This window comes from Anopheles gambiae, chromosome 3, assembly GCF_943734735.2.
Source record: "Anopheles gambiae chromosome 3, idAnoGambNW_F1_1, whole genome shotgun sequence".
NCBI classification, from domain to species: domain Eukaryota; kingdom Metazoa; phylum Arthropoda; class Insecta; order Diptera; family Culicidae; genus Anopheles; species Anopheles gambiae.
This window is the reverse complement of record NC_064602.1, coordinates 61,228,443-61,252,135: the sequence shown is the minus strand read 5'-3', so window position 1 is coordinate 61,252,135 and position 23,693 is coordinate 61,228,443. Positions and strand designations below refer to the sequence as shown.

The 23,693-nt window shown below is 40.7% G+C and overlaps 1 protein-coding gene across 1 annotated transcript in view; it reads right to left on the bottom strand.

Moving 5' to 3' along the window:
• Positions 1-23,693, bottom strand: part of LOC133392901 (uncharacterized) — a 590,816-nt gene that overhangs the window by 120,856 nt on the left and 446,267 nt on the right. The window lies entirely within an intron of this gene.

Below are 23,693 nucleotides of genomic sequence, written 5' to 3'. Positions count from 1 at the left end.
ATGTTCATTTCTATTTTTAGCTCTTTTTTGCATGGGTTCATCCTTCACGTGTGTTCACTATCCCCGAAAATGATCTGAATTTCGCTGATCTTTTCGGGGAAAGTTCGTTAACGAATTATCCCCGAAAAGACCAGCGAAAACCAGCGTGGTCGGGAGCTTAGGAAGATTAGACCAGTGCCTAACCGTTCAAATAGACATAGAGCGACAACGTCGCGCGCGTCGAAAAATAGCTCAAAATTTCACTCGGTGTAGATCAAAGTAGCTCATTTGACTCAGTCAACCAAATTGTTTTTTATTTGAAAACACACAAAAATAGGTTAAAATGTGTTCAAATCTATTTTTTTGCGTTTGGCATTGTTGTGTCTCTAGCGGTGGACTGTAACTTGAGGGGTTGGGGTAGTAGTTTTCTTTCACCATAAATCTGGAGCCCTCACGGACAAGACGATCTTTCTTCGTTGATGTCGCATGCAAGACTAAAGTTCATTTATTATCACTTCAATGTGTGCGTGTCGCATTCCGAATTCTACTGTCACAAAAAAATGCAAACCCAAGCAACAAACCCAATCCCTGTGACATATGTCAGTTTTCCCAAGCAGCAAACGCAATGCGCAACTCGCACAACAGGCATTAATCTGGCTTGTAAACAACGTAGATAATTCGATTGCAGTAGAACGTCGATTATCCGGGGGCGGATTAACCGGCGGGCGGCTTAACCGTGCGCATAAATGTGACAGCTGTTTAAACGTACAGCGAACATTTACAGCGATAGTCAAGTGGGCAACCCGATTTTTGTGCAGCTCTGCAGTGTCTAGTGGTGTTTTAGAAATAAATTTTTGCTCATGAACAGGTGTTAAACCTATAGTTATTGATTAAAATAATATTCAACTAACGATTTATCGATTGATTCAAGGTGAATTAATCATAAAACTAATCAAAAACTAGTAATATAATAATTTTTACATGAAAATGACATTTCTTGGACCATTATCCGTGCAAATCGATTAACCGGCAACCGTCCGGTCCCGAGCTACCCGGATAATCGACGTTCTACTGTATTTCGGATGAAGCAAAACTGTCGCGCGAGACTAAAGGAACCCTGTTCTTTTAAATACCTTGGAAGTTCTTTAATTAACAATTTTCTCTTTTATGCGACCGTTCTCGTCAATGGTTGATTGGCGACTAACTAAATGAATCGATCGTTCCTACATATACAGGTTTCCCCCGAAATACGACTGTATTTGGGTCCGAAAAAATGTCGCAAAGCAAGGCGTAAGTCGAAAAAGTCGTATGTCGAATATCTATGAATATAAAGTTTATAATCGAAGTTGAAGAGTTGGAATCTATGATATCGTGTATTTTATTTAAAATAATGTTCGATAATGAAATAATTATATATGAAAAGACGTACACAATATAGATATTCAAGATAGAGTAGTTGTGGAATCTTTGGAAATGTGTGTATAACGGTTATCAGCCTAGAAATTCAAAAAAAAAACATCAATTTCTTGTCAATGACAACTTTTAACTGTCAAAATCAAAATCGTCGTATCTGCGAATTGTCGTAACTCGAGGGGGTCGTAACTCGGGGGACGCCTGTATTAAAGTCTACTTCGATTACACGGCTACTTCGTTTACACCCCCTCTCGATCGTTCACTCCAAGTTTCTTCCTGAGGACTTCGAATCGACCAGCTTCTAAAGCTTTAGTAAAAATATCTGCTAGTTGATTCAAAGTTGAAATAGGTTCAACGATTATGTTTTCTTTTGCAATATGATCCCGCACAAAATGGTATTTGATATCTATGTGCTTGACCCGTTTACATTCTAAATTTTTCGACGTACCGATACATCCTCTGTTATCTTCAAATATTGGGACAGGTTTTGTAAATCTTAGTCCAAGATCCTCCAAAAGTCCCTTCAACCATATAGCTTCAGCCGTAGCTGCACTTAAAGCGACGTATTCAGCTTCACTGGATAATATGGCTACAGTTGATTGTTTTTTGCTTGACCATGAAACTGTATTTCCATAAACCTTGAACATGTACCCAAGCTCCCGACCACGCTGGTTTTCGCTGGTCTTTTCGGGGATAATTCGTTAACGATCAGATCATTTTCGGGGATAGTGAACACACGTGAAGGATGAACCCATGCAAAAAAGAGCTAAAAATAGAAATGAACATTCGGATTCATTCCCTTCCCCCATATTCCAATTCATGCTCATGCTACATCCCTGATGCTACCAACCACATCGCTAATTCTACTTCGAATCACTTTGCCAGTTGCGCCACCATATTATTATTCATGATCGTGCCATTTGCTTGTTTTGCTGTATGAAGGGGTACTGATACTAAATGAATTAAAAGAAATAAATAAAACAATAAAAATAATAGATTGACTATTAAACACGCATTTTTAACAATGAGTAAAGGGGTCTGAAGTTACTGGAGCTGCATGTTTTAAAAAGAAATCAAAACTTTAAATCATCGATGAAAACAATAAAAATGGAATTGAACTCATGTCGACCATGGTGCAAACATTACACCATTACCATTTGACCACTACTAGTTCATGAACATGAATCGTTATCTATTAGTTTTAAACCCTTCAAATATAGCACAATGAACAAAGAGATGTGTAAAAGTTCATCGATGCGTGTGAGAGAGTAGAGCTGATGAATAGAAAGAGATGGCATGAGTTTATGTTCATTATCTCCGAAAAATTTCGCTTTGGTAGCCACTAACTGATTTTCGATCAACAGTATCGGCTGCCCCGTCTGCATCTGCAAATCCAACGAGTTGTTCGATTTGTTCGTTCCTTTTCAAAGTCAGTACCAAATTCTTTGTTCCTTGGAGATACCGTACAATTCGCTTCAGCGCGATCCAGTGTTGGTGTCCAGAATTCTGTTGAAGACGACCCATATATCCAACAGGATAACAGATATCTGGGTAAAAGTAAGGCTCAGCCCTCCACGTTACATTGGAGAAGCATTACATCCCTTAAAATATTCCCAAGCCGCATTTTTACTACAGTTTTGTCATCCAGGCGACCGACCAGTGTACATTATTTGAATTAAGAATATTTTAAATTGAGATGAAAAAAAAGTTAATTACTGTAAGATGAACCGATTTCAAGGAGATTTAATTTTTAAATAACAATTAAATAACAGGTTTAATATTTTTCATTGTTACATTATGTTTAATGAAAAAAAGTCTGAAAGAAGGAAGCTCATGAACACCTCAAAAGCTTTCAATTGGAGTAACATTTTCTATGATTAGAAAATATAAAATATTAAAATATTTTTAATTAAATTAATATTTAATTATATATGAATTATAACCACCGACAAACCGACGTGACACTTCGAACAAAATGAGCTTCAAAAGTTGTCGCCTTATTTCAAATGAAAATACGTTAAACACTAGCGCCATCTCTATAATGATTCGCTTACTTCACTGACACAGAGAAGAAACTGCTAAATCCCCTTTTTGTTTTTCTTCGCAAATTCCAACGCGTATTGTTTTATGTACTTCTCACATCTTTTGCATTGATTTGGAAACTTATAAAATGATTTTCCTGGGTGTTTTGTCCAATAATTCTCACAAAATCTTGCCTCACACTTCCTTCGCAATTTGTATTTAGAAAAGTTGTTTACATCGAAGCAGCAGTGAACAGAGCTTACTTTGACAGAAGTGATCGCCTCACTGGTAAATGACAGTACTTTCGTGTGGGACACTTTTGTAACGCCAGTTTCACGTCGGTTTGTCGGTGATATAACTATTACCTTTTCAATCTATGTTTCTGGCCATTTTGAATAAAAATTACTTTAGATGCAAGGGCTCTTTTTAAAATGAGGTTAATGAAGTTAATAAATACAGGCGGTCCCCGAGATACACGGTTAATGGGGACTGAAAACAGCCGAAAAATACCGCGTATCTCGAATTTCCGCGTAAGTCGAATCTTCTTTGACATATCGTTTATACGTCAGAGTTCAGGAGTTTGACAGATAAATGTAAACAAAATAATGTTGACATGGCGCAAAAGACTTTGATAACAAGTGTGTTTTCTTGTTTTCTAATTCTCATTAACTTTATGTACCTTTGTGGACAATTTTGTTTCAATGTTGCAGGGTATAGTTCTATTGTTGCAATTAATCAATTTTTGCAGTGATATTGTTGTTGTGTGCTTATTATAGAGTGCTTTCCGTGTTGATATTATTGCTATTGCGGTTGGAGAAGTGGTTTCATATGCGATCTTATTGTTCTTTGTGATTAGGTCTGGACGGGAATACAAACAAACAAAAAAACATATTTGTGTCTTCCAAATTGATACACTAGATATGTGAATCCAGTGCGATATGATTCAACATGAGCCCGGACATCGCCCAATAGGAAATATAGAGAAAAGAACTCGGACATACTATGCTATCGAGATAGAAAATGTTGTTATAGAAAACGTAGAAACTTAAAATGGACGGACAGCTAAAAAGAGGCGAAGGCACTTCCGCAATCGTACAAAAACATTCTTATTGCTAGCAAAGCCACAACTAGAAGGGGGTATAACATTGATATCCTTACCGCCATATTAAGCATTGTGCCGTGTAACTAATTTGTTTTATTTCATATTTTTAGGTTATCTGTAACGAATGGTTCTGTAGGCAGTTGCTGGCCGATCTGAGGTTTATGCCCCACAACTTTCGGATCTTCCGAAAGCGCATCATTTACCTTGTCAGGTGTCTTACGTTATTTTATCTGAAGCGTTATGCCCTTAAATGTATTTGACTGTTTCTAAGTAACTGACATCTATTAATCAAAAGTGTTCACACAGTTCGTTACATGACCTGTTTTGTTTTATTTTGGTACCTTTTGCAGAACCATAGAAGAGTTAGGTTTGTGGATGGTTAATTTGTGGAGTTTCTCGAACCACCTCGAACCAAATTGTATTGCTGTGCGGGTTACTAAAGGAAGCGATCGAATGTCATACAAAAATGACCATGGGATGTTGCAAAGCAATACACATGAGCCATTAGTTACACATTGGTTAATGACATTGTGATTTTTTTCATTCTTTCCTCCTCACATTTTTTTACCGTTTTCAGTTGCATACAATAAAAGTCTTGCCGGATGTGTAACTGCGGATTGGAGTTGTGCACTATAGTCGCACGATTATAAGATCGCTATGCTAATGGAAGTTGCTGGCCACTTTTTTCAATGTCTTTGACAGCGAATGTAACTCTGTTGCTTGTCAAATAGAAAATCGTATAAAATCGATCTTATTGGTTAGAAAATTTGTAACATTTTTTCATATCGTTTTAAAGTAATTACAATATGATCATATGTTTGGTGATAGTGCATACGTACCTGTTTATCGGTGTAGAAGTCTTCCTTACACGGTACGATAAGGAGATTATCAAGAAGTAGCTTTTGAAAGATTCACCCTGTGATGAATTCGTGCTGATGGACAGCTTCTTCCTTATGTAGTTTACAACGGTTGCAATCAAAAATCGATGGATTAAAGAAATGTTTAAGTGAGTTTTACTAATTAGGGACCCAGGGATTTTAAACAGTAATATTTTTAAAAGACTCTTAAGACACAGATAGCAGCTATGCTGTTCAAATTTAATTCAATGTATTTATTTTTTTTTTCAAATTTCAATAATTCATTGGTTGTACCATACTTATTTTGTTTTACTTAATGAATATTTTTCTTAATGAAACTGTCCATAGTAAGTTGTTTTGTCGAGCTTATTTTGTCTTTATAAATTTGTTTATAAACAGCCATCTCATTGCGTATATTACGACTTACTTTTGAGAACCTCTCTTCGTTTTCGTCCATTTTTTCGATTTCAGCTAGGGCTTTCTCCATATAGCTGAAAGCTTCTGCCAGCTTATTAGTCTTAAAGGATTTTTTATCTGTCTCCTCATCACTACTTTCTTCGTCATTCTCTAAATACTCTTCTAGAACTTCTAAAGTTTCTAATTTAATTAGCTCATCGTTTGACAACGGCTCAGCCGCTTCTATGATAAGCTGCTTCATTTCATCTAAATTAACTTCTATTTCTAATTGGTTGGCCAACTCAACACATTCCTCGACCATATCATTACTTTGTGTTTCGAATGTGTCATCAAAATAAACAGGGATAATTTTTTTCCAGCAAGAACTCATTGTCTCTGTTTTTACTTCCTGCCACGCCTCTGCTATATGCTCTACAGCATTTAATATGTTAAATTGTTTCCAAAATTCAATTAAAGACAAGTTTGTCTGATCTTCCATGCTTTGTATTGCATGCTTAAACACGAGACGCAGGTAATATGATTTGAACGTATAAATGATTCCTTGGTCCATTGGTTGTATTAAGGCTGTTGTTCTTGGTGGTAGAAAAATTACCTCTACGTTTGGGTCCATGTCATCTAGTTCAACTGGATGCCCAGGGGCGTTATCCAGTAATAGCACCACTTTGAATGGAATGTCTTTTTCTGTACAATATGCTTTTACTTCCGGTATAAAATATTCACTAAACCATTCGGTAAAAATTGAACGCGTCACCCATGCTTTGGAATTCCACTTCCAAACTACTGGAAGGCTATCCAAATTTATGTTTTTGAATGCTCGTGGTTTGCGACAACGATAGACTACGAGAGGCTTTAATTTCATGTCTCCAGCTAAATTTCCTCCTAACATAATAGTAAGTCTATCTTTGGCCACTTTGAATCCCGGCATTACTTCCGTCTGCTTACTAATGTAGCTGCGCACTGGCATTTTCTTCCAAAACAATGAAGTTTCATCTACATTAAATATTTGTTCCGGCAGATACCCTTTTTGAGATATAAGATTTGTAAAATTATCTGGGAAGCGGTATGCGGCTTCTTCATCTGCACTCGAAACTTCACCATAAATTTTAACATTGTGTAAATTTGCACGCTTCTTAAACCTTGCAAACCAGCCTTTACTAGCCTTAAATTCCTCGCGATCATTTGATTCTTCTCCTTTTATATCATTATACAAAGATAATGCTTTTTCTTGAATGTTTTTAAGGCTTAAGGGTATGCGTTTTTGTGATAAATCATTTATCCATATCAACAATAGATTCTCAACTTCAACTATGCTATCCTCCCGAGCTCTTGTCATTATAGTAGATTCTAATGTTGCATTTTTAATTGTATCTTGCAACCGATCCTTTGATCTAATTATCGTTCTAATGGTTGATTCCGGTCGATTGGTGTCTCTGGCGATGTGGGCGTAACATTTTCCCCCTTCGTGCATTTTGATAATTTTAAGTTTTTCACTGAAGCTGATGGAACTTTTCTTGCGTTTGAATGCTTGTGACTTGTCTTGATTTTTAGATGCCATTTTGAAGAGAAAACTAAAAAAGTGAATAATGTTATTGAACAGACGACCATCATCAATACATTAATTTAAAACAATATTACCTAAAACACAGACTTAATAAAGCAAAGGTATTCAGATCAAAATTTATCACACCGTGTGTTGTTTTTGCCGCGTATGTTTGTTTAGCGCGTTTTTTTATTTTGACAGATAATGGCAGCAGAAATAAACTGTGCACCATAAACGCACCATGCTGTCAAATTTCGTAAAACCGCGTATCTGCGAATCCGCGTATAAGAGGTACCGTGTATCTCGGGGACCGCCTGTACTTGTAAGTATTTCATTATACTACTTTATCAATAACTGGGTAAATAAAAAAATAATCTTTTTTTTTATTATTATTTACATCTTTTATTTATAAGATTGTTAAAATTATAATTCTTGAAGTTGTGACAAATTTTCTAATTATCAACAAAGCTTTTCTAATTATCATATAAAAGTAAACAATAATAAGACATGATTATCTATTAATTTGCTCATCCACGGCGTTTAAAACAAACGTTCAAAAATGTTGCTTGGGTTTGTGATTAACAGGCGTTACGCGTAACGCTAGCGTAACGTAGAGGGCTGAGCCTTACTTTTACCGATTTCTGGACGGGTGGACATCATAACGTACATGAGACTTCCCAAAAGCTCACGGTAAGGTTCTGTTATACCGGCATCTTCTGTTCCAAGTTTCAGACCTTTCTCCATAGGTGTTCTTGAAGAATTACAATCTGCTATTCCAAATTTTTGAAGAAGTCGATCGATATTGGCATCTTGTGACAACTGCATAATTCCTGCATTTTTATCGTAGTCGATCTTGATTCCCAAAAAAATATTTTAAAGTTCCACAATCCTTCATCTCGAATATTTCCAATAGTTTCAATTTCAGCTCCATGATGGTATTTTTGTTTGTGCCTGCTATTATCAAATCATCGACATATAGTACAATATATATGAAATCGTTACCTTCTTTGTTGAGCCAAGTGTAAAGGCAGTACCCAAGCGCCACAGAAATTGAATGTCCATACAAAAAAAATGCAAGCTTCAGAGCTTCCATGTTTATTTCACTAGATGGCGTATTTGCTCAATCCAAGCGAAAAAATGTTCATATAAAAAAAATGAAATTCTATAGCTTCATTAGTTGATGCACTAGATGGCGTTATTTCACTTTTTCCATGACAACATTTTCATATTAAAAAAATTCAAGTTTCAGAGCTTTAGTTGTTTGATCACTAGATGGCGTTTTTTTCGCTTACGTAAAGCTCAAAGATCGTGATCATTTATGATAAGCTGCATATGCATATATATACAAGTGACAGACACGTATGGACATTTATTAGTGGATGTATTCTTGATAAAATCAGACTTGTGTTTCTTTTTGTGAAGTGAATTCATCATTTGTTTATTATCATATTGAACATTATTAACATTTTTTTAAATATAATACAATGGAGTTTACTAAACGGATTAGAAAAAGTGGTATGCTATACAGGCAAAGGGATAAATTACAAAAAAACAAATGGAAACTTGGCGAATGTTGTGGTTAGTTCATCGACATCATCTAATGACTGCCTTGGCGAATTTGTAAGTGCTTATGTTTGCATGCTTAAATTTTATAAAAATGTTCATAAATTGGAACATGTTTTGTGTTTTAGGTACCCGAAAATACACATTCGGAAGATGATGCTGCAGCGCTTTCAGATGGTGGGGGATTCCTCAATGAAAGTCACGATTGCTCTAGCGTTTGCTTCAGTGACGAGTGCGATATTATCAATGCTGCTGATACTGAAGATTGTAATGAAGAAAATAGTAGTTCAATATTTCAACAGATGGCATTCGTTGAATGTGTTAAATATTGGGCTTTAGCTACAAATCACACACACCATTCTGTAGAAATGATGCTTGAAATTCTTAGGGAAAAGACTGCGCAAAAATTTCCCAAGGACCCAAGGACGCTCTTGAAAACACCAAGAACAGCAACAAATATTCTTCTTCTTCTTGGCCTGCTCAATGAGCACGTCTCGTAGACATGGCCAGGTCGCCAATTCGTTTCCAGGAAACTCGGTCCTGGGCTGCAGTCCTCCAACCACGGTTGCATCCGATCTCCGACAGGTGCGACTCCACCTGATCCAGCCAGCAAGCTCGCTGTGCTCCTCTACGCCTCGTGCCGAACGGGTCGCTGACGAGCACCTTCCTGGTGGGGCATGAGTCCGGCATCCTCATCACGTGCCCCAACCAGCGTATCCTTCCGGCTTTGATGACTGTAAGGATGTCTGCACCGCCAAACAGCTCAGCTAGCTCGTGGTTCATCCTCCTTCTCCACACGCCGTGCTCGCACACACCGCCAAAGATAGTCCTTAACACCCGTCGTTCGAAAATGGCGAGTGCATTGGCGTCCTCCGTCAGTAAAGTCCAGGACTCGTACCCGTAGAGGACCACCGGGCGTATCAGTGTCCGATATATCGCGCATTTCGTGTGTTGTTGGAGTCTTCTGGATCGCAGGAGTTTGTGGAGCCCGTAGTAGGCACGATTTCCCTGTACAATGCGCCTTCGGATTTCGCTGCTTACGTTGTTGTCCGAAGTTACGATCGTGCCAAGGTAGCAGAACTCCTCTACCACTTCGAGATCGTCGCCGTCAACTGATACTCTGCTTCCGAGTCGGCCTAGACGTTTGACGTTTAACGTAAAAGTCGCATTCGCATTTCGCTCCGTATATTTTCTTGAAAATCGCGCTGTTTATCACACTATTTTCCGGTTTCTGTATAATCACAGTATTTTAGAACACCGTTCCATTATCGTTCAATAATGCGTTTATCTCTGCTGACCAAAAAATTCGCGTAAATTTCGTTTTTCGGATCGCATCTGAGTTCGCGCGTCCTAACCGCCATCGCTCTTGTTGCTGCAACGAAAACCTGCACCGCTCCCGTATAATGGCCCGTATTTGCAACGCCTGCATGGAAATTGTGGAGGCATCTATCAGCTGCTGCCTGTGCGACTCTCCATTTCACCAGCGCTGCACTTCGGTTCCTGCTGATCTGTTCCTGCGCATTGCGGAATATAAACAATTACACTGGTGCTGTATTGGCTGCAACAACGTATTTATGAATCCGCGCACCAAGTTCGTAAAAGACGCAGTCATGCAATCTGGTTTCCAGGCGGCAATTACAACAGTAGCCGAAAGCATCAAGACCGTTATGGAGCCATTGACTAATGATATCAAAACTGGGTTTGCACGGATGAGCCAACTTGATCTAAAAAATCCACGTAGCAGTCACCCTCCCGCAAAAATTCGTCGCATAAATCGGTCAAAACGTTTGTTCTCGGAAGTCGCTACTGACAACCATACTTTGTTTACATTTGGCGCCAGACCCATCAACACCCAAAACAATAACAACCAGAACCAAAATAATAAGCCGATCGATGATATGTATCGCAAAAATCGAGCTCCACCCATGATCACAGGCACAAACAAAGATACAACTACATTTCCGATCAAAATAGTCCCCGCTCAGTCTACGGTGCAGAAGTGCGCATAGTATATTTCCCGGCTCGCTCCAGATGTAGCATATCTGCTATACAGAACATATTGTAATACACACTATCAGCTATAAACACATTGTAACACACTTTGGAAAGCCTGTTATGTTCCTGCTGCTAATGCGCTTCGCACTGCCCGTTCCACTGCCTCTGTTTACTATCAAAACGTGCGGGGACTGCGCACGAAGGTCGATGAGTTTCGCCTGTCGGTGTTGGAATCCAATTTCGATGTAATAGTGCTTACGGAAACCTGGCTCGATCCTAGTCTACCTTCGGCTTTGCTGTTTGACGATAGCTTCCGAGTCTACCGATGCGATCGTAGTGTTGACAACAGTACATGTTCCCGCGGTGGAGGTGTGTTGATTGCGTGCTCTCAGTCTCTGACGTCACGGGAGCACACAACGGTGCATCCATCGCTTGAGCTAGTGTGCGTTATAATACAACTAGGCAATTCCCGACTATTCATCATTGCTGCATACCTCCCGCCTAGACTTGCCGCAAATGCTGCCACGCTCCGTGAAATCGAAAATTGCATTCGCTCATTATGCTCAACTATGCATCCCGGAGACGGTTTACTCCTGTTAGGAGACTTCAACCAACCTCTCGTCTCCTGGTCAGCCGCTCAGCATGATCCGGATTTGCCATTTCTGCATTATGAGCCACGTACGCGATCGGCTCTCTCCGCTCTGTTTATGGACGAGATGCATCATAGCGGACTCTTCCAGATCAATGGTCATCTTAACACCAGCGGACGCGTCTTAGACCTGGTGTTTGCAAATAATGCTGTTGCTTCTGTTTGCCTTCCGCTTGAACTTTGCCTCACCCCGCTGTTAGCAATTGACACCTATCACCCGGCGCTTGAGTTGGCCATCCCGCTACCACGAGAGGAATCAGCCGTTCCTGCGCTAACATCACGCCTTGACTACGCGCGGACGGACTTTAACAGGCTCCTGCCGATGATCGCCTCGTTCGCGAATGTCTTCGATTGTTCCCATTACGCCACTCTTGACCTCGCTGTGAAAGATTTTGAGCGGTTCATGTTGCAAGCCCTGAATGAATGCACGCCGGTGAAACGACCTAAACGAGGCCCCCCTTGGGGTGACAGAACGCTGCGCAGGCTCAAAACGGCTAAAGCTGCCGCGTATCGCGATTATTTGTTGCGTAGGTGTCCCGCTGCATTGCGCAACTATAACACTGCGCACTCTCTCTATCGGCGCTATAACAGGTTCCGCTACCTGGGGCACGTACGGCGTACGGTTTTGCGCTGCCGCGGCAATTCACGTGTACTGTGGAACTTCGCAAACAATCGTCGGAAATCCTCTGGTTTTCCTAGCTCCGTCAGTTACAACGGGCGCAACGGCAACAATCCGTCTGCTGTATGTGATATTTTTGCCTCGCGCTTTGCCGCCACCTTCCTTCCAGCTGTAACTGATGAGAGGCAGATAGCCGACGCATTATCAAACGTACCGGTGGATGCTATGGCCCCAAACTTGCCGATCATCGATGAGTATTCAGTCTCGAAAGCGATTGACAGGCTGAAATCTTCGTTTGCTCCAGGGCCTGACGGGATCCCGGCTTCCACGCTTAAGCGTTGTGGCACCACCATCGCGCCTATCCTGGCCTCGATTTTTCGCGACTCGCTGCGTTCGGGCATCTATCCTGCCTGCTGGAAAACTTCGTGGCTTGTTCCAGTGCACAAAAAGGGGGACAAATCAAATGCATGTAATTACCGTGGCATTACATCGCTTTGTGCCTGCGCTAAGGTCTTCGAGCTCCTGGTGTACGAACCTCTCCTCGCAGCTGCCTCGAACTACATTAGCACAGCTCAACATGGATTTGTCCCTCAGCGTTCAACCACCACCAACCTGGTTGAGTTCGTTAGCCTCTGCCACAGGACCATCGATGCCGGCTCGCAGATCGACGCAGTCTACACGGACATCAAGGCTGCCTTCGATAGCGTTCCGCACGCCTTGCTGCTCGCAAAGCTCGAAACGCTTGGTCTGCCTGTGCAGCTGCTGGCCTGGATGCGCTCCTATCTTACTGGTCGCACATACTGCGTGAAGATGGGACCCCATACGTCGCGCCGTATCGATGCTTCTTCTGGGGTGCCGCAGGGGAGTAATCTTGGACCGCTGCTGTTTGTCATTTTCCTGAATGACGTAACACGGTTGCTCCCTCCTGACGGCCACCTACTGTATGCAGACGACGCGAAGCTGTTCCTGCCTATCCGCGACCGGTCAGACCAACTCCGCCTTCAAGCCACTCTAAGTGCCTTCCAGTCATGGTGCTCTTTGAATGGTCTTGAATTGTGCGTCGAGAAGTGTGTTGTCGTTACGTTTGCGAGAAAGCGGTGCCCCTTAGTGTATGACTATGCGTTAAATGGATCTACCATTGGTCGCAAAAGCTGTGTCACGGATCTAGGAGTGCTCCTTGACGAAAAGTTGAGCTTCCACGACCAGCTAGAGCACGTTGTCACTAAGGGTAACCAATTGATCGGCTTACTAAAACAAATAGCACGAGACATCACTGACCCGATTTGCATCAAGACGCTATACTGTGCTCTGGTGCGACCAGTGTTAGAATACGCTTCTGTAGTATGGTGGCCTACAGCTGCTCGTCCCCTAGCTCGTTTAGAGTCGATCCAGCGCAAATTCACGCGGTTCGCTTTGCGCTCCTGGAGTGTCCAACTTGACTATGAGGGACGCTGTGCGTTGCTTGGCATCGAGACGCTGAAGCAGCGGAACTGCAACGCTCAGAGGCTGTTTGTCGCGGGACTTCTTGACAATCGGATCGACTCGCCCGCGCTTCTTTCGAGGCTCAACATGTATGTCCCGCCGAGATCGCTCCGAGTTAGATCGCTACTTGACGTGGAGGAACGCCGCACTCGCTTTGGCTCCTCTGATCCGTTTATTCGTATGTGCCGTGAGTTTAATGTCATTTGTGATCGTCATCAACCTGACATGTCGCGCACCGCATTGTTGAATAGTATTCGTGTCGTGCGACCTTTTACATGTTAATTATGTTACTTAAGACTAAGCGTGACAAATGAATGACCGTAATGTGACTATGTTATAATGAATTAATGTAAATGAATTCGCTTCAAGTGGGCCACTTGCGGTCCGTTGAATTTTAATAAATAAATAACAAATAACAAATAACAAACCACACCATTGTAACACATTCATTATAACACATTCAGTAAATCAGATCATACCATAGCACCGCAACCGGAAGAGTTCAGGCCGTCCATTCAAACAAATAACAGATGTGACACACTTATCAAAAACAACCGAAACGCACAACATAAGCAGGAACAGCATGTAACCCAAAGCAGGAACAGTATATGCGTTAAACCCAAAACAGGAACTTAGTGACAAGAACCATCGTTCTTGTCAACAAAAGACAAACGTAACTAGCTGAGTGAAAACAATAACTTTCCAACATACAACCCGGAACCAAATGTGAGAAACCCTTAACTTCTTTTGAGTATAAATAAAACCAACTCCGATCATGGCAAGTCAGATTCGGTCGGACTGTCAGGATAGGACTATGCCCATCCTACATCTATCGAGTTCTCATTTAAAGAGTTTAGTTATGTCCCCCTACCCAAGGTAAGGCCTCTAAACTCCAACGTTTCCAGTAAGGGAAACCTCCTAAAGGTTTCTATGATCGCCTGGACGATCAAGTGTCGAACGTCCGCTTCGAAACAGTATCCACCTCAGTTCTACTTAATTCGGCAAACGATGACGAAGGCCACCCTGACCAACGCGAGTTCAAACTTACTACATGGCAACCGTCCCAAAATCGAACATACCGTGACTATCTCAGAACATACCACATGGCGACCGTAACAGCCATCGAACATATTACATGGCGACCGTGACCTTAATCTGCAATCGACAGGCAGAAGTGTAAGCAAAATTATTTCAAGTAAAATATGATACGTACAACGGTAACGTAAAGCTTAAGTGTCGTGTGACGAACCAAAAGTATTGTGACCATAACCGGCATTCGGCGGAAAGTGAAAAAAAAGTGTCAAATGTGCAATTTTTTTTACGGAACATTCATCAACGCAGCTGGTGCAAGTAACCCATATGTAAACAAAAGCAATAACGATGAAAGAACAGCTACAAGCAAGTTCCGTACAGTGCAGAATGAAAAGAAAAAACATTTAGTGCAGTGTAAGTGCAAATTGAATGTTTAATTGATGAACAAACATTAACCGTACACAGTGTTGTGAGAACCTACCTAAATGTGTAAAAACGTATCAACGCTCATGCGATCGGTTTACCTAGTAGAGTAACCTTGAAATGGGAAACTATAGAAAAAAAGCTAACTTTTAACAACAACCTAAGTTCAGCACAGTACAGTATAGCAATCTATACGATTCTTGGAGCAAGTGATATGGAATGATAAAGTGCAGTGCAAAACAAGCTGTGGTCAGTGTGATTGAATGGAACAACCGTTCCCACCGTGGAAGACGAAAAGAAAAACCGAGCCCACCGCCCAATATGGATTGGCAGACGAGAATGGACAAGAGTCTCATCCTCGACAAGACATCGAGTGACGACTGATGACATCGCAGAACTTCACATCTAACATCGAGTATGTACCTAGCACCGATTTAACACCTTGCACCGGTCAAAATGCAGCGTAGCATCATCATCAGCAGAAGCAAAATTAATTACATGTTATGAATTTAAACAAGGTACCGTAAATTCAAAATGTTACTGATGAGGCTGCATGAATTTGCAAAAGCAGCAGAAAAAAAATAGTTTAGAATATATTCCCCTTGCATGACAGATACAAATAAGATATCAAATTAATCCACATCAAACATAAGACGCAAAAATGACAAAATCAAATTTTAACGTAAATACAAATTTAAGCCAAGCATTAGAGCTTGCGATGCATAAGATATGCCTAATAGCAAAGAAACACAAAAGAATCAAACTAACAATATCAATGATAACATATTTAAATGTCATTACTTGCTGACAATTCAAGAAGTATCAAACCAATCTATTTTCAATACCGATTTTATCTTACATAAGAAGAACTACTAGACCACTAGATTGAGAAGAAGGTTTAATAACCCTTACAAAAAACTATATTTGGCGTATAAACCCAGTACAAAAAGCAATAACATATGAATGAAAAAAAAATAATTTAAGACCATGTTAGAAATCAACAGCAAAAAAAAATATCTTAAAGTAAAATATCGATCAATTTAAGATTTTAAATCATTTAAATAAACTAAAACTAACAAAAATAACAAAAATGGCAAAATTTGATCTTGAAACAGCCATAGGTCTTGTACCAATGTACGATGGTTCTTCTGATACTTTTGACACATTTGAAGACGCATCTAAGTTTTTGTTTGAACTAAATCCAAACCATGAAGCGATGCTTATAAAATTCCTACGAACCAGACTGATTGGTAAAGCAAGAATAGGGCTACCTAGCAATATTACATCTTTTACAGAGCTTATAAACGACATCAAAAAAAGATGTAAAGAAAAGCTAACACCCAACAGGATTATAGTGGAATTGAAATCCATTACATCAAAGGATACACAAACAATTTGCAAGAAAGTTGAAATGCTTACAGAAAAACTCAATTTAATTTACCTAGAATTAGAATTCCCAGAAAAAATTGCAAGCGATATGGCAATCAAACAAGGGATAGAAACTCTAAAACAAAAGATTTCAAATGAAGAAACCAAAATGATCTTGAAGATTGGTACTTTCTCAACGATAACAGATGCAACTCAAAAAGTATTGGAAAATGAATGCGAGGAAATCAATAAAAATAGTTATCAATTTAACACACATGGCTATAGTCTAAACCATGAATACCCGCAAAGAAACAACCAGCTTAATTACCAATTTTTTCCAAATTTGAATCAATCATTAACTACTCAAACAACACCCAACAACTATAGTTATAGAAATAATAACAACTTCAGTTTCTACAAACGCCACCAACAGTTAAAGAATTGTAGTAGTCAGAGTCAAGTTAATCAAGGATATAATAATCGCGAATACAATTATAGCAATAGTATTCAGAACAGATCCAATAATATGCAATGTTATTACATCAGAACAGAACAGAACAGAAATTATGAACAGTTCAATAATAATAATCAATTACATAAGAATCATATTTACCACCAAAATGATGAAGATTATAGAAATACTAATCAAATAAATGACCAAGTTAAAAAATATTATAGAAATATTAACAGCAAAGCAAACTATAATGACAGAAAATATGAAGATAAATCAAAAAGAAGACATACATTAAAAAATGAAACAAATAATGATACGAAAAAGTCAAGAGACGACTCAAAAAGAATAATGAAAGAGAACGATAAATTCACAAAAGAATATGAAAATGATACTAACAATCATTATAAACATAAAAAAATGCAACATATACAAATGATTACAATAAGCAATGACAATGAGAAAAATATGGTTGAAAAACAAGTAACAGATAGTTTAATACTGCTAGACAACATGGAAATGAGTGATGAAATTAATTGCAACGACAATCATGCAACTGAGCCAAAACATTTAAAGAAAAGAAAACGTAACATCAAATCAAAGAAAAAGTTTATAAATGAATTAAACAATGAATTATATTGCCACGATAATAAGGCTAGAAAAATGAATTATTTCACATTATGTGAAGAAAATGTAAAAGAACCAAGAAATAATGTTACTTACGACAAGATTCTAAAAGAGCTCAAAGAAAAATTTCATAATGTTATCTCCATGCAAAAAGTCATAAGATCTATAAAAGCAGAAAACTCTAGAAACGAACCCAACAAAGGAATCATAGGAAAATCAACATATTTTAGGAGAAAATTAAATATTCACAATTCTTTATCTCTAGATAATAGATCTATTTACATAAAATATTACCCACCTTAAGAGATAAGTAATGATTTAATTAGTAAACCAAAAAAAGCATAACAAATACTCAGTTTAATTTAATGAAAAGAATAACTTCAAACAATTTCATTATTTTCGTTATTCTCCTAAAGGGAGGAGGTGTAGCATATCTGCTATACAGAACATATTGTAATACACACTATCAGCTATAAACACATTGTAACACACTTTGGAAAGCCAAACCACACCATTGTAACACATTCATTATAACACATTCAGTAAATCAGATCATACCATAGCACCGCAACCGGAAGAGTTCAGGCCGTCCATTCAAACAAATAACAGATGTGACACACTTATCAAAAACAACCGAAACGCACAACATAAGCAGGAACAGCATGTAACCCAAAGCAGGAACAGTATATGCGTTAAACCCAAAACAGGAACTTAGTGACAAGAACCATCGTTCTTGTCAACAAAAGACAAACGTAACTAGCTGAGTGAAAACAATAACTTTCCAACATACAACCCGGAACCAAATGTGAGAAACCCTTAACTTCTTTTGAGTATAAATAAAACCAACTCCGATCATGGCAAGTCAGATTCGGTCGGACTGTCAGGATAGGACTATGCCCATCCTACATCTATCGAGTTCTCATTTAAAGAGTTTAGTTATGTCCCCCTACCCAAGGTAAGGCCTCTAAACTCCAACGTTTCCAGTAAGGGAAACCTCCTAAAGGTTTCTATGATCGCCTGGACGATCAAGTGTCGAACGTCCGCTTCGAAACAGTATCCACCTCAGTTCTACTTAATTCGGCAAACGATGACGAAGGCCACCCTGACCAACGCGAGTTCAAACTTACTACATGGCAACCGTCCCAAAATCGAACATACCGTGACTATCTCAGAACATACCACATGGCGACCGTAACAGCCATCGAACATATTACACAGATACATCCATTGACCAAATAGTGCGAATGGTCAAACATGCTTTGTCTATTGAGGATGTCACTGCATATTGCCTTATATGACAAGGCACAAACACAGCAACACTCTCATTTCTATCATTTAAGGTGTTAGTGCCTCTTACTCAACGTGAAAGGGCTCTTTCCCCCGATACTTGGCCGCTTGGTCTATCGGTGCGTGAATTTGTCGACTACCGAGCTCAACAACCAGGTGCAAATTTTCGTCTACCGCCAATGAGACTTTCAACACCCACAACCCTATCTACAGCGCAGGATATTCGATCACCACAACTGTTGGATCACACAATACTTTCAGCACACACTCCACGCACTTCACCCACACCGCAAACCCACTAATTATCAACACCGATAAACAATTCACACACATCACGCACACTCGCACGCTCGCTAATCAGCTGTACACCGCATATGAGCCAAATAACGCCGAAACAACTTTTGTTGATAATTTACGCACTCACCTGATGATTGTTCCTCCAACAACAAACAACTTTACCACCACTGAAGCAGTCTGTAGTAACAGCATCTCGTGCAGGCTACTTAACGATCGTGAACCCAACACTACGCAACATCAGCAGCACTATTGCTACAGTACAGCCTACACTTACACAAACGCACGACGGTCATGTCATTCCTGCAGGGGTTGCCTCCTTAAATAATACTGATGATTTGTTATTTTTATATCAAAATGTAAGAGGACTAAAAACAAAATGTCATGAGGTATTCGATTATGTTTCTACTACTCATTACGACGTCATTATCCTGACTGAAACATGGTTGGACTCCTCTATTAACTCGTCACAGTTGTTTCCGGACCATTATATCGTCTTCGAAAGGACCGTAATGACAGAAATAGTAGGAAAACCAAAGGTGGTGGGGTTCTCATAGCTGTCGCCTCACATTTGCTAGTACTCTTATGTTCTACATCAGACACTGTCGAGCAACTTTGGTTAAAGATTTACAGCATTAAGAAAACGTATGTTATCGGCGCAATGTATGTTCCTCCTGACATGGCAAATAACACGTCGGTTATTCACACAATCTGTTCAACTATTGACGACGTAGCGTGTAAAGCTAATGAAATGTGTTTGTTATTCGGGGACTTCAATTTGTCAAACCTGAATTGGATACCCGATGAAACAAATCCACTTATGCTCCAAGTTGACTACGAATGCTCGAGGATCACGGACAACTGTCGCCTTCTTCTTGATTGTATGAATAGCAACGGACTATACCAGATTAACAAAATCCATAATGCGTCGAATAACTACCTCGATTTGATCTTTGTATGCGACGATATCCTGCAACAATGCTCTCCACCGGCAATAACACCCTTCCCCATAGTTGCTATTGATTGCTATCATCCGCCTATAGAGCTATGCCTGCCGAACGGTTTAGCCAAAGCAGAACATCACACAACATCACATCAAGAATCAGGCATGCTCGACTACAGACGCACAAACTTTTTGATTCTAAATGATCTACTGCAATCCTCTGACTGGTCATTCCTTGATGGAAACCCGGACGTAAACCATGCACTCGATATGTTCAATCGGAAATTTACGGAACATTTATCTGCCTGCTGCCCTATAAAACGTCCACAACAGGGTCCACCGTGGGGTAATGCTCAATTACGCCGTTTAAAACGAAAGAAATCTTCCTGCTATCGGTTTTACCAAAACAGTGGAACACAACAATCGAGATTGCGGTTCATCGCTGCACACAATGTATATAGAAGCTATAATAGACAACTACACTCTCGTTTTTTGATTCGTATACAGTTCAGCTTAAGAAGAAAACCGAAAAAATTTTGGAGGTATGTCGACACAAAACGGAAAAACAGCTCCCTGCCAGCTATAGTTTCCTTTAATGGAACAACTTCGTGTACCAAAGAGGAAACCTGCAATTTATTTGCCGATCGTTTCATGAGTTCGTTTGCCACTGAAGCTCCTGGCTTCTCTTTGGATGCTGCTCTCAACAACGTGCCCTCCGACGCTGTCGATGTTAATGTGCTTGACATAAACATCTCCAGAGATTCTGTGCTAAAGGCGCTCAAGCAGGTCAAACCATCCTACAACCCTGGACCTGATGGTATTCCAACCGCAGTTCTTGCCAAATGCAGCGAAGTTTTGGCTGGACCTCTGGCTCGTATCTTCACACTCTCTCTCAATCAGCGTATGTTTCCAGCAGCATGGAAATCGTCCTACATGTTTCCTGTGCATAAAAAGGGGGATAAGAGCTTAGTGGAAAACTACCGTGGCATTACTACTTTGCCTGCAGGTGCTAAGGTTTTTGAAGTCGTCGTCCAGAACTCGCTCTTGAACTGTTGCCGTTTGCTGATATTAACACGCCAACACGGGTTCTTCCCCCGCCGCAGTGTGACCACCAATTTGGTGGAGTTTGTATCTCACTGCCATGCTGCATTCGCTTCGGGAGCCCAGATGGATGTCATCTATACCGACCTTAAGGCTTGACCTTAAGGCTTTGATCGGGTGAATCATCGCTTGCTGTTGGCGAAGCTTGCTCGTCTTGGATTCTCTACCCCTTTAGTGGAGTGGTTCGAATCTTACCTCACCAATCGTCGATATCGCGTGAAAGTTGAATGTATGACATCTAGGGAATTCGTGAGTTGTTCAGGCGTGCCACAGGGTAGTAACCTTGGACCTTTGCTGTTTTCTCTATTTTTCAATGACGTTACTACTGTAGTAAGGGAATCTGAATGTTTATTGTATGCGGACGATCTTAGACTTTTTTTTTCCTGTGAGGTGTTTTGGTGATTGTCTTGTCCTGCAAGCATCGATCGACTCTTTTTCCGACTGGTGTCTGAACAACGACCTACAAATTTCTGTTGATAAATGTTTGTCCATGTCGTTTCACCGTTCTAATTGTCCAATAGTGTTTAACTACTGTATCACCGGTACACAATTACAACGACACAGTGCAGTAAAAGACTTAGGAGTTACCCTTGACCGTAAACTTGACTTTCATGTGCACCATAACGAAATTATTGATAGAGCGAACAGAATGCTAGGATTTATACGCAGGCAGTCGAGAGAATTCTCCGACCCACATTGTCTTGTCGCACTGTACAAATCACTAGTCAGATCCATCTTAGAATACTCCTCAGTAGTTTGGTGCCCATCGTCGTCGTAATGGTCGAATAAGATTGAGTCAGCGCAAAAATTCACCCGTTTGGTCTTACGGTTCACACCCTGGTGTAACGTAGCAGCGAGACCTAGTTATCATGCCCGGTGTTTAATTTTTGGACTCGAGTCTCTCGCTACTCGTCGCGAAACGGCGCAAATCTTGTTTATGAAAAAAAATCATCCTAGGAGAGATAGATTCACCGGACTTTTTAGCTAGAGTTAATTTCCACGTACCTGCTCGTATTTTAAGAAACTTAAGGCTACTAAGAGTTGACCAAACTAGACGTGCATATAGCGATAATGAACCTTTGACTGCGATGGCTATTAGATTTAATGTACATTATGACTCTTTTGACTGGAATTCCCTAAGTTAACATGTTTTTTTTTTGCTGTGATACTCTCTGTTATTTATTTTGTGCTGATGTTACATTGTACCGTGATGCTTTATGTTATTATAAGTTTAGTTTATAAGATCAGTGATAAGGCCAATGATGGCCAATCACTTAACATTTACAAATAAACAAATAAACAAATCACGGTCAGAGCCCCCGGCAAGCAGGTACTTTGTCTTCGTTGCATTGATCCTCAATCCAATCCTAGCGGCTTCGCGTTTCAGTCAGGTGTACGCCTCGCACTCCGCCGCAGATGTTCGCCCGATGATGTCGATGTCATCCGCGAAGCCAAGGAATTGGAGAGTTCGGGTGAAAATCGTGCCCCAGATGTCGAAGCCCGCGCTTCGCATGACACCTTCCAGAGCGATGTTGAACAGCAAACAGGAGAGTCCATCCCCTTGCCTCAGACCGCGGTGAGATTCGAACGCTTCTGACAGCATGTTCGTCACTCTCACCTTGCACTGCACCCCGTCCATAGTGGCCCGCAACAGTCGTACCAGCTTCCCAGGGAATCCGTGCTGCTGCATGGTGTTCCACAGTTCGGTCCGATCTATGGTATCGTAGGCCGCCTTGAAGTCGATGAACAGGTGGTGCGTAGGGATCTGGTGCTCTCGGCATTTCTGGAGGATCTGCCGTAGAGTAAAGATTTGGTCGGTACTTGATTTGCCTCCAACAAATCCAGCTTGATAGCTGCCGACGAAATCTGTAGCAAGAGGCGAAAGTCTGCAGAAGAGTATTCGGGACAGGATCTTGTAGGCAGCATTCAGGACTGTGATGGCCCGGAAGTTAGCACAGTCCAGCCTGTCGCCCTTTTTGTACACTGGGTGTATGACACCCAGTTTCCACTCGTCCGGTAGTTCTTCCTGATCCCAAATCCCAACAATCAGCCAATGCATGATGACGGCAAGCCTCTCCGGACCCATCTTGAACAGTTCGGCCACCAGACCATCGCTGCCAGCTGACTTGTTACATTTCAGCTGTTTGATGGCGCTGATGACTTCGTCCAAAGATGGCGGGGGCACTTCGTCATTGTCATGCTGGCTGTCGTAGGGTTGCTCTCCTCTGCTTCCTGCGTCTGCTCTGGTATCTGCTCCGTTCAGGTGTCTGTCGAAGTAGCACTTCCATCTGTCGATCACCTCTCGCTCGTCCGACAGGATATCTCCCTCCTCACTGCGGCATATAGCGGTCATGGGAGTAAAACCGCTCCGTGTCGCATTCAGCATCCTGTAGAACTTACGAGTTTCCCCCGACTGGGATAGCTGCTGCATGAGTTGCTCGTCCGACTCTTCGAAGCCGCGCCTCTTGTCCTGGAAGAGTAGGGTCTGCTGCCTTCTCAGTCGTCTGTAGTCTTCCACGTTCTGCCGGG